At 38.1% G+C, this 16,586-nt stretch overlaps 1 long non-coding RNA gene across 7 annotated transcripts in view; it reads right to left on the reverse strand.

Annotated features, from left to right (window-relative positions):
- Window positions 1-6,819: 6,819 nt before the first annotated feature.
- The window catches only part of LOC141506364 (uncharacterized), a 52,002-nt gene continuing 42,235 nt past the window's right edge, over window positions 6,820-16,586 (reverse strand). For 4 of the 7 annotated variants that reach the window (XR_012473825.1, XR_012473824.1, XR_012473822.1 and 1 more), the window contains one exon: window positions 7,412-16,467. This is a non-coding gene — a long non-coding RNA (uncharacterized LOC141506364). The other 3 variants (XR_012473821.1, XR_012473826.1, XR_012473823.1) reach the window with 3 other exon arrangements.

Below are 16,586 nucleotides of genomic sequence, written 5' to 3' on the forward strand. Positions count from 1 at the left end.
GAGTTCTGGGTATGGAATCAGGAAGATTCCTCTTCCTGAGGTCAAATCTGGCCTGAGACATTTTGCCCTGGGCAAAGCACTTAACCCTACTTGCCTCAGTTTCTTCATCTGTAAAATGGGCTGAGGAAGGAAATGGCCAACCACTCCAGTATCAAGCTAGTAAACCCCAGATAGGATCACACAGATACAACAAAACAGCAGCAGCAACAAACAAACATTTGGCAGGGAGGAACACAGAAATGAGATGATGAAGTCTGTCCTTTGTTCTTGAAGGACAACTGAGACATGACACCATGACAAGCACATGAATTAGATTTGATTGGGAGATGCTGTGCTAAGTTGCCAGCCTCAGTTTCTCCTCCAGAGCCATCTGGGTTCTATGGCCAGATATGAATCAGGATGATTGGAGCTAGGCCTGGATGCAAGGCAAGAACTAAACCATGACTTGTCCAGGGTCACACAGCTAGTTGAGTATCAAATGTGTGAGGCTGGATTTGAAGTCACGTTCTGTGAGAATTACAATGAGGTAGCTAAGTTGCTCAGTGGATTAAGTGCTAGGCCTGGAGTCTGGAAAGTCTGAATTCAAATGTCACTTGCTAGCTGTGTGTGGCAATGAGTCGTGTGGATCATGGATGTAGTTAGGAGCATTGTGCATTAACTTGACCATGGATGCAATTAGGAACAAGAAACTCATCAATATTCTCACTAGGTCAAATATTTGTGTGTTTAGCAGTCAACTCCTCAGCTGAAGGTTTACAAATTCTATTTATTTTGACCACACAATCCTTTAAATCTTGATGTGTAAACCCATTTATTCCTTAAACAGTTTTGATAAAAAAAAAACACACAATTCCAAACTGTTTTCCAAGCTGGCTACACCAGCACGCTTTAGTGCTTTAGTGTACCTGTCTTTTCACATCCCATGTATGAGAAATGTAGGGTGTTGGTCTTCACAGGGTGTGGAGGGGAGCCTTTAGGGAATCCATTACAAAAGGGGAAGTTGTGAGGAATATAGGGTGATGGTCTTCACAGGGTGTGGAGGGGAGCCCTTAGGGAATCCATTACAAGGGGGGAATGACCCAGCCTATCACAAGACTGGAAGAGTCTTCCTAATTCCATTCCTGGGATACCAAACCCCCACAGTCAAGAGTGACCCAGAGAGCTTGACCTAATGCTACAGAGTTTGTGCAATTAGGTAATTGAATATTAACCCACACACCCCCTGTGAAGATTGGGGTTCTTTAGCATGCATGCCTTGGATGATGTGGGGGGGGGATCATATTAGGGGCATATCATGGAATGGGTGGACCTTTTAGATTGTAACTCAAACTCTGAGAGCCTATGAACATCCATGAGGGAGGGGGAAAGAGTTTCTGAGGTGCGCCTCACGCCTAGGAGTGAGGTACTTGTATCTTGTAAGGTGTATCTTGCAAGGTTTGTGAATAAAATGTACAATTTTCTCTCACTCTAGCAGGTTTTTCTTTTCATTCATTTATAACACCCTCCAAGATTGAATCCTCCCATATTTTGTCATCTTTGCCAATTTGCTGGATATAAACTGAGTTATTTTGATCTGCATTTCTCTTAATAGTGATTTGAAATATCCCTTCAAATGATTGTTAGTATCTTGCAGTTCTTTTGAAAAACATGTTCAGGGGCGGCTAGGTGGATAGCCACAGTCAGGAGTACCTGGGTTCAAATCTGGTCTCACTTAATAATTGCCTAGCTGTGTGGCCTTGGGCAAGCCACTTAACTCCATTTGCCTTGCAAAAACCTTAAAAAAAAATCTGGGGAAAAAAAAACACTTTCAGATTCTTTTATTATCTATTGGAGAATGCTATTTGATCAGAACCATTGCTATTGAGTGTAATGTGGATTTGTACTATAGAAGCATACAAAGCCTCATAGAAATACTAATTTTTTTCTCTATACCCCAGACTGAAGTCCTTGCCCAGATTTAACAAAATAAAAGATATTTTGTCAACATATAATTAAATTCCTAGGAAAACAATACTCTACTTAACTCCTTTGTAGTTCCCTTTTATGTTTTGTATTACCTTACACTAAAAAGTAAGCTCCTTGAAGGGAAGGATTGTTCTTGTTTTATTCTATTTCCATCCTCAGTGCTTAGCATGAGTTTACTTTACTCTATTTACCTATCAATCTATATCCATTTCTTTCTACCTACCTACCTGGTATTATCTGCTTCCAATCTATATTATCTACTTACCTCCAGACCACATAGCAACTCTGGGGCAGCTTCTAGCCACAGGGTAACCCATTGTTGAAAGAATTTTGTATTTTAATATCCTAAGAAAGATTATGAACAGTGGAGGTCTGATACCAGTCTTAGGCCAGGTCACTCTCTCCAATGCAAATAGTTTTCTTGCTACAAGCCTGGCTCCTGGCTCCTGCTGCTATACTCCTATCTACTCTGGTAGACAAACAATATCATCCCCACTCACATATCAAAACTCTCAGGATCACCAACTAAAGGGAAGAAAACAAAAGATGCAAAGATAACCAGGAGGATAAAGTTCAAGGTTGGGTCCTGGCTCCAGGGGGATCAGCAGTGGAATGCCAATATATTAGGGCAAGTTTTTCCTAAGAGTCACATTTAATCACCTAGAGATGCAGGCTCTGTCAGTCAGTGGAAAACTATCTCTTCTCTAAATAAATATGACTCCCACTCTTTGCTGGGGTGGGGGGGAGGGCGTAGGCAAGCAAGGGATCACTTTGGGACCTTTCATATCTTATTGAAATACCAAGTTCTTTCAGCAGTGAATTAACATGACTGAAAGCAGGCCATGATCCATACAAACCAAAATAACATGATAGTAAATGCCTGCTCTTCAGTGCTTTAAGGTTTATAAGGTATTTTCCTCTTTACAACCAAAGAAGTATGTTGAACTGAAAATTAACTTATGAAATTATAAAATGGGGACAAGCACAGTTTTTCTGAGCCCTTGCAGGAAAACCCATGATGACATTAGGAAGTAGGACTGCAATCATATTTCAGTAAGACAGAGGGTATGGAAGTAAGGCAAAAAGATCCTGAAGCAGACTGTAAGGGAGAACAGGGATGTGATGATGAAAGGAGACAGTATGGGGAGGGGAGGGAGGAGAGGCACTTACCACTCAGAACCATGGATCAGAGTTGCAAGCCCTCAGAAAGCATAGTCCTAGTGAAGTTGGAAGAGTCCTGAGGGGAGAGAGCAATTCCAGGTCTAATTTTTTTTAAGGTTTTGGGAACAACAGATGAACTCTTCTCTGTGCTCCCTTGGGGCTAGTTAATTAATATGTCCACATCTTATAATTATTAGCACTTTTTGGTGTTCTGCTAATCTTACTGTGGAGGTCTGAAACTTGTCTGAGATTTACCTATCATAGGACCAGAAGTCTGTGACAGCAGCATCTAATTGGTGTTTGCTGATCCCAGCACACATTACAGAATATGAATTTCAGTTAATATTATATGATACACTTTGTTAAATATACTCCTTTGATCCTTTGGTTTGTATGTGACTTCCAGGTTCCCTTTTGTGGTCTTATTTCTTGTTATACTTACTCCCTTTATAATGGCTGTTTATAAACTACTAATACTGACTTGGGGAGGATATAATTTTGACATACAGGGAATATTAGCATTACTATCCGCACTTTGTAGTTGGGGAAACTGAGACCTAGAGAGACAAAGGGTCACAAAATTATATTAGGAAGCTGGGTCAGAAATTGAAGCCAAGGAAGCATTCCTTCCATCCACTATTTACTATACTAGTGTCCTGTTTTTAAAGGGTCACAGATAAATCACAATTCAGTAAACACACTAAATTTTTCCATTTTTTTCCCTTCAAAATCAGGACTTGACACAAGGACTATTTAGTAAACATAAAAAATTCAGGCCATAGTTTGTGCATTGTATTCTATATATTTAAAAAGTCAATAACACTTGACATCAAATTGGGATCAATGATCCTATTTTGTGGCCTAATGATACCTCTAAGTCACTTTCAAAATTTGGGGATGCGAGAAGATGGAAAATATGGTTCATTGTGCATTTTTCCCCTTTTAAGATTTTTCAAACTCACTGAACTCTGGAAGGAAATATAATCTGAATGATCTGAATTCATTGGCTTGGAGAACTCAATGAGCCTTTAAATATTTAGACTATTTAGAACTTTAAAAAGATAAAAAAAAAAAAAACAACAACTAGAAAGGCCTGTTTGGTTAGCCAGAAATGAGTTCTATTTAAGAAGCTAGAACAATAAATTACAGTTAAAAATGTAATAATGTTAACAGCTCACATTCATAAAGCTGGTGTTTTGTCTTTTATGAAACTGTATCAACAAAATGTTTTACATTAAGACCATTAATAAAAGAATTCAGAAACAAATTAAAGATAAGACTATTCTTTAAAAAAAAAATGTTAGGCTCCTAAGGAAAAAACTATTATATTCATCTGATTGTGCAAAATGATATGCCTTACCTAGGAGTGGAAATTATGAGTTTTTCTAATACTATTTATGTTATTTGGAAGCAAGGGCTTGAGGGAGGTGGGGGGGGGGGGGAGTACCTTGTGAATGAATCATCAGGGAGAACTTGGAAAAGGGGTGGGACTGGCAAACTAAACCCAGACACTTTGCTCCAGATAGCATTCCTTCTTTTTCATGCTCTCTCACCACTGGCTCCTATCCATACCTACAAATATGACCAAATTTTCCCAGACTTTAAAATTTTTTTTCCCTTTGACACTTCTCATCTTCCCAGTTTCCTTCTTTCATTCATCTTTTTTTTGGTTGTTTTCTTGAGAAAATGAGGTTAAGTGACTTACCTAGGGTCACATAGCTAGTAAGTATCTGAGCAGGATTTGAACTCAGGTCCTCCTGATGCTAGGCCTAGTATTCTGTCTGGTGCACCACCTAGCAGGCTCCTCTCATTCACTTTCTACCTTTGATTTCCTCACTATTCTCAACCCCTTTCAATCTATTTCTGTCTCCACCACTGTATTGAAATGTTCTCCCAAAGGTCACCAATGACTTCCTAACAGTCAAAGGCAGTAACTTTTTCAGTCATCTTTCTTAACCTCTTACAGTTTTGCACACTATTGATGGCTTCTTATGATCAGATATACTCTCCATATTATCATTTCCAAAACATCCCAGCTCTTCTGGTTCTCTCCCCCACACTTTTTTTTTTTTTGGTTTGGCAATGGGATTAAGTGACTGCACACAGCTTGTAAGTATCAAGTGTCAGAGGTCTGTCTCCAGGGTAGGTGTGTCCACTGAGCCATCTAGTTGCCCCTCTCCTCCCTTTCTAACCATTCTTTTGTCTTCTTTCCGGGAGGCTTCTGAATTTCCCAAGGTTTTCTCTCAGTTCCTTTATCTAGGCTTTTCTTATGCTTGAAATGTCAACTCCTCCTCTCCTGCCCATTTTTGAATAGAAAGCTACTTTTAAAGCCTAGTTCAAAAGCCACCTCATACATATTTTCCTAATCCCCCCCTAGCTAGGTCTTATTCAAATTACATTATATTTATTTCATAATTACTGATATATATTATTTTACCTAATAGACGGTAAGCTCTTTGAGAGAACAGGTGGTCTCATTTTTGTCTATCACCAGAACTTAGCAAGTGTTTGCCATATAAGTGGTGCTTTTAGATTGATATGGATAGCTAAATGGTGTGGTAGATAGAGCCCAGAGCCTGGTATCAGGAAGACTCTAGTTCAAATCTAACCTCAGATTTACTTACTTTGTAGTAAATTACTTACTTACAGACTTACTAATTGTGTAACCCTGGGGGTGTCACTTAACCTTGTTTGCCTCTGTTTTCTCATCTGTAAAACAAGCCAGAGAAGGAAATGTCAAACCACTTCCAGTATCTTTGACAAGGAAGAGCTGGATACTGCTGAAATGAATGAACAATAATAAAAGTTACTAAGTTCTATTAGGAACTCCACCTCCACAACACATCAGGCTTCTATACCCTTCTGTTATTATTTAAACTAATCTGAACTATTGCAATAACCTCATTAGAGTCCTTACTTCCTCTATAAAACTGACTACCAAAATAACCTTTGTTAGACATAGATTTGATTATATATCTTTGCTCAACAAGGCTTCAGATGTCTGCCTCCCTATAGTCTTTTTTTTATTTTTTAAGGTTTTTGCAAGGCAAATGAGGTTAAGTGGTGTGCCCAAGGCCACACGACTAGGTAATTATTAAGTGTCTGAGACCCACTTTGAACTCAGGTACTCCTGACTCCAGCTGCTCTATCCACTAGGCAACTTGGCCGCCCTTCCCTATAGTCTTTCAATGTGAAATACGTAACTCTTTTTTTTTAAGGTTTTTTTTTTTTTTGCAAGGCAATGGGGTTTAGTGACTTGCCCAAGGCCACACGGCTAGGTAATTATTAAGTGTCTGAGACCGGATTTGAACGCAGGTTCTCCTGACTCCAGGGCCGGTGCTTTATCCACTGCGCCACCTAGCTGCCCCAATACATAACTCTTTTTCTTGGTTTTCCAGACCCTCTACCATCTGGTGCTCCCCACCTCCCCCCTTTCCAGTCTAGTCTACACTATGATCAAACTGGATTATTCTCTTTACCCTGATCACACCTTTGCTCACTCTATTCCCTCTGCCTTATAAGTTGATGTGCATCCATCCATCAACTTATAAGTATATAGGGGCAGCTAGGTGGCACAGTGGATAAAGCACCGGCCCTGGAGTCAGGAGTACTTGGGTTCAAATCCGACCTCAGACACTTAATAATTACCTAGCCCTGTGGCCTTGGGCAAGCCTCTTAACCCCATTTGCCTTGCAAAAACCTAAAAAAAAAAAAACCCCAAACAAACAAACCTATAAGGATATTCATCCTTTAAAACCTAACTCACATGCCTAAAAGGTTTGCTCTGCTATATCAGGTAGCCTCAGACTCAAATAGAAACAGACACTAAAGAATACATAAGGATTCTTGTGAACCACATATTGACTTCATTTTAAAATATAATATTAACTGATTTTAATTTATTTATTAAAACATTTCCCAGTTACATTTTAATCTGCTCCAGGCAATAGTTGGGAGTATTATGGGTAACATGTAGCTTATAAGCTATGTGTCTGATACCTTTGCTCTCCATCTTAGTGATGTCATTTGCTGCTTGTGCCAAGAACTCTTTTGCCTGGTCCAGGAACTTGGTTGGTATTCTACAAGAACCCCTCCTCTGGATCCAAGAGGTTTGACGCATGAAATCCTCCATCATTCCACAGCCGCTGCTCCATCACAGTATGTTGGCTCCCAGCTTAGTCCTGGAAATACTCATTTTGCTCTGTCTACTGCCATCTCTGGAGCCATGTGGTTCCATCCTCTCCTGGGGCCACGTAGTTCCCTGATGCACGTGGTTCCCTGGAGGGGCCGTAGAACCACAAGGTCACAAAGGTTCTCTTCAACAGGAGCTGTGCCCACCTTCGGTTAGCGCTACTTCCTTCCTTCCATACAACCCTTCTTTTAAAAGCTAAATCCAAAGATTTAGCTTGGTTATGTGCTGGCCATAATATGTTAGTTATCCTTAATAAGATAACAAATAACTGACCCTGGAGTCAGGAGTACCTGGGTTCAAATCCGGTCTCAGACACTTAATAATTACCTAGCTGTGTGGCCTTGGCAAGCCACTTAACCCCATTTGCCTTGCAAAAACCTAAAAAAAAAAAAAATTACTGTTTTATCCAGTAGACTAGACAGGCCATGTCCAGGTCATGCATATTGCATGTTACAGGTACATATAATGTTTAAATCACATTGAATGGCATATCAAGGTTGCTAAAAATAAATGAAACAGAGATCATATGTAATATATATTGTCATGTGATAAGATTATATACAAAAACACATAACACATCCCCTATCAATGGATATTATCTGAGCAACTTCCTATCCTTAAGAGTACATCATAAAGCTTAATTACTTGTAAAACCTTCAGGGTCATTTGCTGCTCACTCTTGGTAGCCTCAAACTCACTAGAGTCTGTTTCTAGGCCCCACCAAATCATCATTTCTATTAGTTGTTCAGTCTTCTTTCAGTCCTGTCCAATCTCATTGGTGGTTTTCTTGACAGAGATACTGGAGTGGTTTGTCATTTTCTTCTCATTTTACAGATGAAGAAACTGAGACAAATGGGAATAAGTGACTTGCCCAGGGTCACACAGTAAGAGTCTGAGGTCATGGGGCGGCTAGGTGGTACAGTGGATAAAGTACTGGCCCTGGAGTCAGGAGTACCTGAGTTCAAATCTGTTCTTAGACACTTAATAATTACTTAGCTGTGTGGCCTAGGGCAAGCTACTTAACCCTATTGCCTTGCAAAAACCTAAAAAAAAAAAAAAAAAAAAGTCTGAGGCCAGATAGGAACTCAGGATGATGAGTCTTTCTGACTTCAAAACCAGTCCTCTATCTGCTGCACCACCTAGCTTCCTATCATTATCTCCATGGATAGCCTCAATTCTCACAGGTTGAGGACTGGGCAAAAAAAAAGAGAGCTCTCCAAGATGAACAGAACCAGAAGAATGTTGTATACCCTAACAGCAACATGGGGGTGATGATTAATCTTACTGGACTTACTCATTTCATCAGTCCAACAATCAGGGACAGTTTTGGGGTATCTATGACAGAGAATACCATCTGTATCCAAAGAGGGAATTGTGGAGTTTGAACAAAGATCAAGGACTATTACCTTTAATTTTTTTTAAAAAAGGTATCTTCTTTACATAATTTTGCTATCTCTTATATTTTATTTTTTCCTTAAGGATATGATTTCTCTCTCAACACATTCAATTTTGATAAATTTTTAGCATGGAAACAATCAAAGACTATCAGACTGCCTTCTGTAGGGGGTGGGGGAAGGGAAGCAAGATTGGGGGAAAATTATAAAATTAAAAAAAGAAATAAGATATAAAAAAAAGAAGAAAAAATGATAAAAAAGAAAAAGAGAGCTCCAGGTGCAGCTTGGTGGTACAGTGGATATAGCACTAGCCCCAGTATCAAGAGGATCTGAGTTCAAATCCAACCCCAGACACTTAATACTTACCTAGTTGCGTGACCTTGGACAAGTCATTTAACCCCGTTGCCTTGCAAAAAAAAGAAAGAGAGCTCCTAAGGGCACATCAACCTATTTTCCTCAATTTATGATAGATACCCTTCAGTCTGAAATAGCCTTGGCAGGTTTTCTCTGATCCTCAGCTAGTTAGCTACATCAGCTCAGGTAGTGCAAGGGTTAGAGCACTGGGCCTGGAAACAAGACACCTGAATTCAAATATAGTCTCAGGCACTTACTAGGCAAGTGACTTAATTTCTGTTTGCCTTGGTTTCCTCCAAGGTAAGCTAGGCATGATAATAGCCCAACCTCTCAGAGTTGCTATGAGGATCAAATAAGAGAGTATTAGTAAAAAGTGCTTAGTTCAGTCCCTGGCAGACAGTGAGTACTATATAAATGTCTATTTATTTCCTCCATTGCCCACCATCATGCATTGTTCTCATCATCCAATCTTTGATATGAATTTCTACATGGGTCATTGTCTGGCTCCAAATGTCCATCTGTGGTCAGAGGACAGGTCATCCTCTGAGTCTGCTTTGGCTGCTTCTTTACTGCTCCTACCTTCCTGGTAGTCAAAACCCACTGTAGGTTATATTAACAGACACAGAGTGTCCAGAAACATGAGAGTGGGAGTTCTTCTGTCCTCTGCCCTGGTCAGACCACATCTGGAGCCTGAGTCCAGTTCTGAGTGCAAAGTTTTAAGTGGGATACTGACAAATTAGAGAACGTGCAGAGAGAGATGACCAAAGGAAGGACCAAGAGATATTCAGTCTGAAGAGAAGATCTTCCTTTGTGTCATGCCTCTTCACCATCTGGTGAAATTTACAGAGCCCTTCTCAGAATGTTTTTTTTTAATTTTTTTTTTTAAGTTTTTGCAAGGCAATGGGGTTAAGTGGCTTGCCCAAGGCCACACGGCTAGGTAATTATTAAGTGTCTGAGGCCGGATTTGAACTCAGGTACTCCTGACTACAAGGCCAGTGCTCTATCCACTACGCTACCTAGCCGCCCCTCAGAATGTTTTTAAATGTATAAAATAAAATAAACAGAATTATAGAGAAACCCAAAACTGGTGATAATAACAACTTATTTTTTTTTTACATCCAAATCCACAGACCTTCTGAAATCTCTTCATATACTCCTTAGGAGTCCATGGACACCAAGTTAAAAACTACTGATTTAGAAGTGATAGTTGTCTGTCTGCAAATGGAAAAAAAGATTTAAATTTGTTCTTCTTGGATCCAGAGGGTAGGATTGGAGCAATGGGTGAAAGTTTCAGTGATAGATTTCAATAAATTAAAAAAAAAAGTTCTAGTTATACAAGGTGACCAAAAATTGAATAATCTGCCCAGACCCTAGTCTTGAAGGCATCTCACAAATGATGCTTCATTTTCTCCACAGTAAAAAGATAAAATCCCTCAATTCCCACTCAGACTTCAATTACAGGACAGGGTTTTTATTTAAACAAACAAAAAAAAAAAAGGCAAGACATTAAGGATTTGCCCCTAAGCCCATAATTTTGGTGGGGAAAAGGTACAGGGAATGGGGATGGTAAGACTGGATCTCCCTATCTAGTCCAGGCTAAAAGAGTAGCATCAACTCATGGGCCAGTTCCACTGCCAATCAGCACCTAAGTCTTTCTTTTCTCACTCCACTTCTGATCCTCCTTGGGCAGCCTGGTCTCCCCATTTCTCTCCCCAGGGCTCATAATATTTTATGTTGTATGGATGTCTACACTCAAGTCTGTACTTTTTTTTTAATTAAAAATTATTTTTTTTATGTATACCATGGAAACAATGTGAAGACTAACACACTGTTGAAGACTAACAGACTGCCTTCTGTGGTAGGTGGGGGGAGGGGAAGCGAAATTAGGAGAAAAATTGTACAATTCAAAATAAATAAGTTTTTAAAATTGTTTTTTAGGCAAAAAAAAAATCATCTCTCCTTCCCACCTCCACAACCCCAAACACGCACCTTTAAGAAAGCAAGAAAAACCATAACCTTTACTATAAACATGTAGAGTAAAGCAGAACAAATTTCATCATTGGTCACATACAAAATATATCTTAATTTACACTTAGATTCTTCATCTCTTTATCAGGAGGGGAGTAGTATATTTTATCCTAAGTCCTCCAGCATCATGTTTGGTCATTGCATTGGTTATAGTTCCTAAATCATTCAAATTGTCATTGTCTTTAAATTGTTGTGGTTTTGTATAAACTATTTCCATGCTTCTGATCACTTCATTCTTTTTTTTTTGTTTTTTTTGGCAAGGCAATGGGGGCTAAATGGCTTGCCCAAGGCCACACAGCTAAGTAATTATTAAGTATCTGAGGTCAGATTTGAACTCAGGTACTCCTGACTCCAGGGCCAGTGCTCTATCCACTGTGCCACCTAGCCACCCTCATCATTTCTTTTTTTTAATTTTTTTAAATTTTTATTTAAGGCAATGGGGCTAAGTGACTTGTCCAAGGTCACCTTTATCATTTCTTACAGCAGAATAGCATTCCATTACATTCATATACCATAACTTGTTCAGTCATTCCCCACTTTGTGGACATCTTTTCAATTTCCAATTTTTGCCACTGCAAAAAAGTTGCTATAAATATTTTTTGTACATATGGGAAGCCTCTAAATTAAAGCAACTTCTCCTCCCCTCTCTGTTGAGTCTCTACCTTCCCCAGGCTTTTTTGTGCATCCCACATGTAATAGGGTTTATACCAACTGCCCTATAGCAATTCTTTTGTAGATGTGTGATGCAAGTGTTGGTATGTGTTGCAAGGTGAGAGAAACACCTCCCAAATGTTCTCTCCAATAAATATATCTAAGCATTTTCTCAGCTCTGCGCTTGCTACTTTCCTTGTTAGCTTATTAATTCTATCATATCTTGTTCAAAGACAATCAAGAGGTATGTTCTAAAATTATCTCTTAAATTTAAACACACAAAAAAACTATCACATGAACTAATTAACTCCAAGCTCCTATCCCAGCTTATAGATTAAAAAAAAAAGTTTATTTTCCCATAAACTTTTTCCTCTTCTGTTAGTAGCGATCTAGTTTAGACAAATATTGTTACTAGCTACATAATTTATTTACTCCGGTAACCAATATTGCAAAGGAAAATTTCAACAGTGCATATAAGCTATAAAAAAGTGATTCCCATGAAAGATTGGAAAACTGGACTCCTGGCCCAACAATTCATTTCTCTCAAGGTAGCAGTTTAGGTATTCTGGGAATTCTCAGGATATCTCCTTTACAAAGTAAGAATAAACATAATTCTCTCAGAATGTCTCCCCAAACTCTCTGAAGAAAAAGACAGTTAGCTTTCACAATCTCTTACAGCTTCTTTTCTCCATGACAGTTAAATCTCCAAGTCTCTTCAGAAAAGAATCTCCCTACAAGTTTGCCTCTCACAGGCTGTTCCATAGACAACAATTAGTTTTTCACTTCCCCAAAATCTATTCCCTCTATATCCTTCTTAAAGCATTTTAACAATATGCTTAAGTTAGGTCATTTTTATGAAGATTAAAGGAGGGCAGAGGGTCAAGAACCAGATCAACAGTCAGCATAACAAATAAGGAAATCATAAAACTGAGGTTACTTCTCTTAAACCAGGAGAAATCTGTTAAGGATATCCCAAATGCTTAAGCTTTATAATAAGAAAAAAAAGTTTTAAAAATTTTTTGGGGATACCCTATATAACTGGCTTCTAGGCAAGAGTCAGTCTCAGGCATTACAAATGGAAGTAGGTGAAACAAATTAGGGAACAGTGGATTAACTTCTTTGGAATCAGTAGCATAAGAAAAGAGCAAGGACAGATCTTGACAGTGGAACAAGCTTCCTTGGGCATCACAGTGTTTTATAGTATACTCCAACTACTTTATCAAGAGGCAGCAGGCTACATATGGAGAAGTTGCTCCATCTAGAGGTAGGTAGACTGAGATCTGAATCTAAATTACCACAGTTAATATGACCTTAGTCAATGCATGTCACTTCTCTTAACCTCAGTTTCCTCCTCTATGAAATGTGAATAATAATTCTAGCAATATATCCGTCAAGAGTTCCTGGGAACAAACTATTTGATGTAACTGAAAATGCTATAAAAATGTTATTATTATACACCCACATTCAGCCCACCACCTCCCAGAGGAGGATTAGGGAAATTTCTTCCCAATACCTACTACTCACAATACTGAAACTGACTCCCTGTTAATAGAAGCTCAGGGTTCAAAATATTATAGGGGAAAGTTTTATAAAAAGAAGTGATATAAATATTTCTTAAATGAGAAAATATGTCAATACAGTACCTTTTATATGCAAATATAAGAGTTCCTCCCACAGGGACATCCTCCACCAATTTATCCACTACTCTCTCAGGATCACTAAAGTTAAGAATAAGAAATGACCTGGGACATCATCTCTGTTCATCTTTATGCATATTTTTTAAAATTTTACTTGATGTCATTTTATTTTTTAAATCATTATTACTATATATTAAGTCCCTCCCCCCCCACAGATATACCTTGTTCCAAACAAATAAATATAATCAAGGAGTCCAAATTCACAATATTATTGTGTCTAGAAATGTATGTCTTTCTGCATGTTCTGTCCATCACCTCTCTACAAAAGATAAGAAGCATGATTTATCAGAAGTTTTTTTTAGGATTATGATTATTAGTCTTTTTCAAAGACTTTTAAAGTCCTTTGCACTGTGGTCATCATATCAATTGCTCTCTTGGTTCTACCCACTTCAACCTACACCAGTTCATACAAGTCTTCCCAAGTTTCTCAAAATCTATCAGTCATCATTTCTTTTGGTTCAAGAACATTCCATTAAATTCATATATCATTTGAACAAAAATATTTAGAGAAGTTTGTGTGTGTGTGTGTGTGTGGTGGCAAGGAGTTATAAACTGAAGGAATTTCCTCACTTAATTTTCCATAAATTGGGAAATAATTGAACAAGTTATGGTACATAAATAAATATGAACCATTAAGAAAGATGTCTGTAAGAAATTAGCAAGGATTTCTCCAGTTTCAGAGAAAGTGAAACAGGGTGAATTGAGAAGAACCAGGAGAACAATTTACAGAACAACAATATTGTAAAGACAAACGACTTTGAAAGATTTAGGAATTCTGATCAATGCTATGACCAACAATTCCAAAGGACTCATGATGATTCATACTACCCACTCTCAATGGCGAGGTCAAAGACTCAGAGTACATTTTGTTGTTGTTCAGTTGTATCTCACTCTTAGTGAACTCATTTAGGATTTTCTTGGCAGAAATACTAGACTGGTTTGCCATTTCTTTCTCCAACTGATTTTACAAATGAGAAAACTGAGGCAAACAGGATTAAATGACTTTTCCAGCATCAAACATAGATGTTTGGGGGTTACATTTGAACTGAGGAAAATGAGTCTTCGTGACTCCAGAGCTTTATCCACTGTGGCATGTAGCTACAGCTACGTATAACTATCTATGTATAGATATATATACATGTATGTATATGTGCATACTGTATGTATATGAACATGGCCATTGTGTAGATTTGTTTTGCTTGACAATACATGTTTGTTAACAGGAAATTTTGCTTTTCTTTCTTTCTCAACGGGGTGAAGAAGAAGGGAGATGAGAATGAGAGAAGTCAGATCTTCATGAAAATAAGTAAAATTTAATTTTAAAAAATTACTGTTTCACAGCTCTACCTTATAGTTCATTAGTGAGCCTATCTATCCTCTCTGATACCCTCCAATAATTGCAATTTTTTCCTTTTGTCACTTTGCCAAATCTGATGGGTATAAAGCAGGACCTTGGAGGAGTTTAATTTACATTTTTTATGAGTGATAAAGATTTTGTTCAGGCTGATAATAAATATTTCTTCTTTTTTAAAACAGCCCATTCATATTCTTTGACCCTTTATCTATTTGAGACTCAAAAGATCTTTTAGAAAAGGTACCTTGAATAACCTAAAACATATGAAATATGAATTATCCTCCATCTTAGATCCTACATTTATATTAGTGCAGCTTAACATCTATTAACTTCCTTCCCAGTTAAACACCTTAACATCTATTAATCTCCTTCCCAGTTAAACACCAAAACTCTCATCTACTTTGGGAGGTGATATCCCACATTTCATCTGTGATAATAAGAGGCTACTGCCAGTGTTATGGGCAGCTAGGTGGTGTTATGATTCTAAAATGAGACAATATGTGCAATGTCGTGCAAAGCTTAAGATGCAATATAAATCTTAGATATTATTGTTGTTATATAATTATATATGCTGCTCAAGAATCACTGCAGTCAGGAAGGTTTTACTAGTGCCACAATAATGATATTATTGTTGTTATATAATTATATATGCTGCTCAAGAATCACTGCAGTCAGGAAGGTTTTACTAGTGCCACAATAATAGACATCCCTTTTACTTACACAGAGATTTACAGAACACAAAGTACTTTAATACTTGTTGCTTCCTTTGATCCCTACTCATGCAGAAGGAAGAAAAGAAATTATACCTATTTTTTATAATGAGGAAAGCAAGATCCACAAAGGGAAATCATCTGTCCAAGCATAAGTCACAAATCTAATAAAGGGTGGAATCAGAATCAGAACCAGAACCCCAGTCTCTTGATTCCCCATCTAAATGTGATTTGGTCTCCCTCGGTCAAGTAAGGTTCCTTCCTAAGTTTGTAAGCTAAGAGCGCTCTAGGAAAAACTGGTGGGAGGAAAGAAATGAAGAATACTGGGGTATTGGAATACTCTCTTGGGATGACCTCATCATTTGTCCCCAAAGTTTAGGAAATTGAGGAAGGTGTCATTACTAGATATGGCCACAGGGTGGAAGTATGCAACACAGGAACTCACCACAGTTTTAACTTCAAAAATATATAATTTTTTTTTAGAATAGAAAAGCATTTGTTTGAAATATAGTTAATTCAGTAGACTTCATAAAGTTCTCTACCCTGTAATACCCCAAACTCTCTCTACTGCTCTTCAAATTGCTTGGTTAAGGTTGTATCCACTTGCAGGTTAAAGAAGGTACAAAAGCCCTACAAATGACATCTTCTCTAGATATACTATATCCCACCAAATACAAATCCTAAATAGTACAAATCCTCATGATAAAAGATCAGAACACTTACGTCCTTGTACTGTTTCCGTGCCTTTGGAAAGTCATGCCCCCTCTCTGTATTCTGAGATTCTGTGGAGTCCCAAAGTCTTTCTTCAAAAGTCATTAAGGGGCATCTAGGTGGCACAGTGGATAGAGCACTGGCCCTGGAGTCAAGAGGAACTGAGTTCAAATCCGGCCTCAGACACTTAATAATTACCTAGCTGTGTGGCCTTGGGCAAGCCACTTAACCCCATTTGCCTTGTAAAAACCTAAAAAAACAAAAACAAAAAAACAAAAAGTCATTAAGCTCTCCTTCCATCAATGACCATATATCTGGCTAATTGTTCACTAAATTGCATTTGTTCTTTGGAGGTTCATTTGAAGGTCA

The sequence above is a fragment of the Macrotis lagotis genome, chromosome 1, assembly GCF_037893015.1.
Source record: "Macrotis lagotis isolate mMagLag1 chromosome 1, bilby.v1.9.chrom.fasta, whole genome shotgun sequence".
Taxonomy (NCBI): Eukaryota; Metazoa; Chordata; class Mammalia; order Peramelemorphia; family Peramelidae; genus Macrotis; species Macrotis lagotis.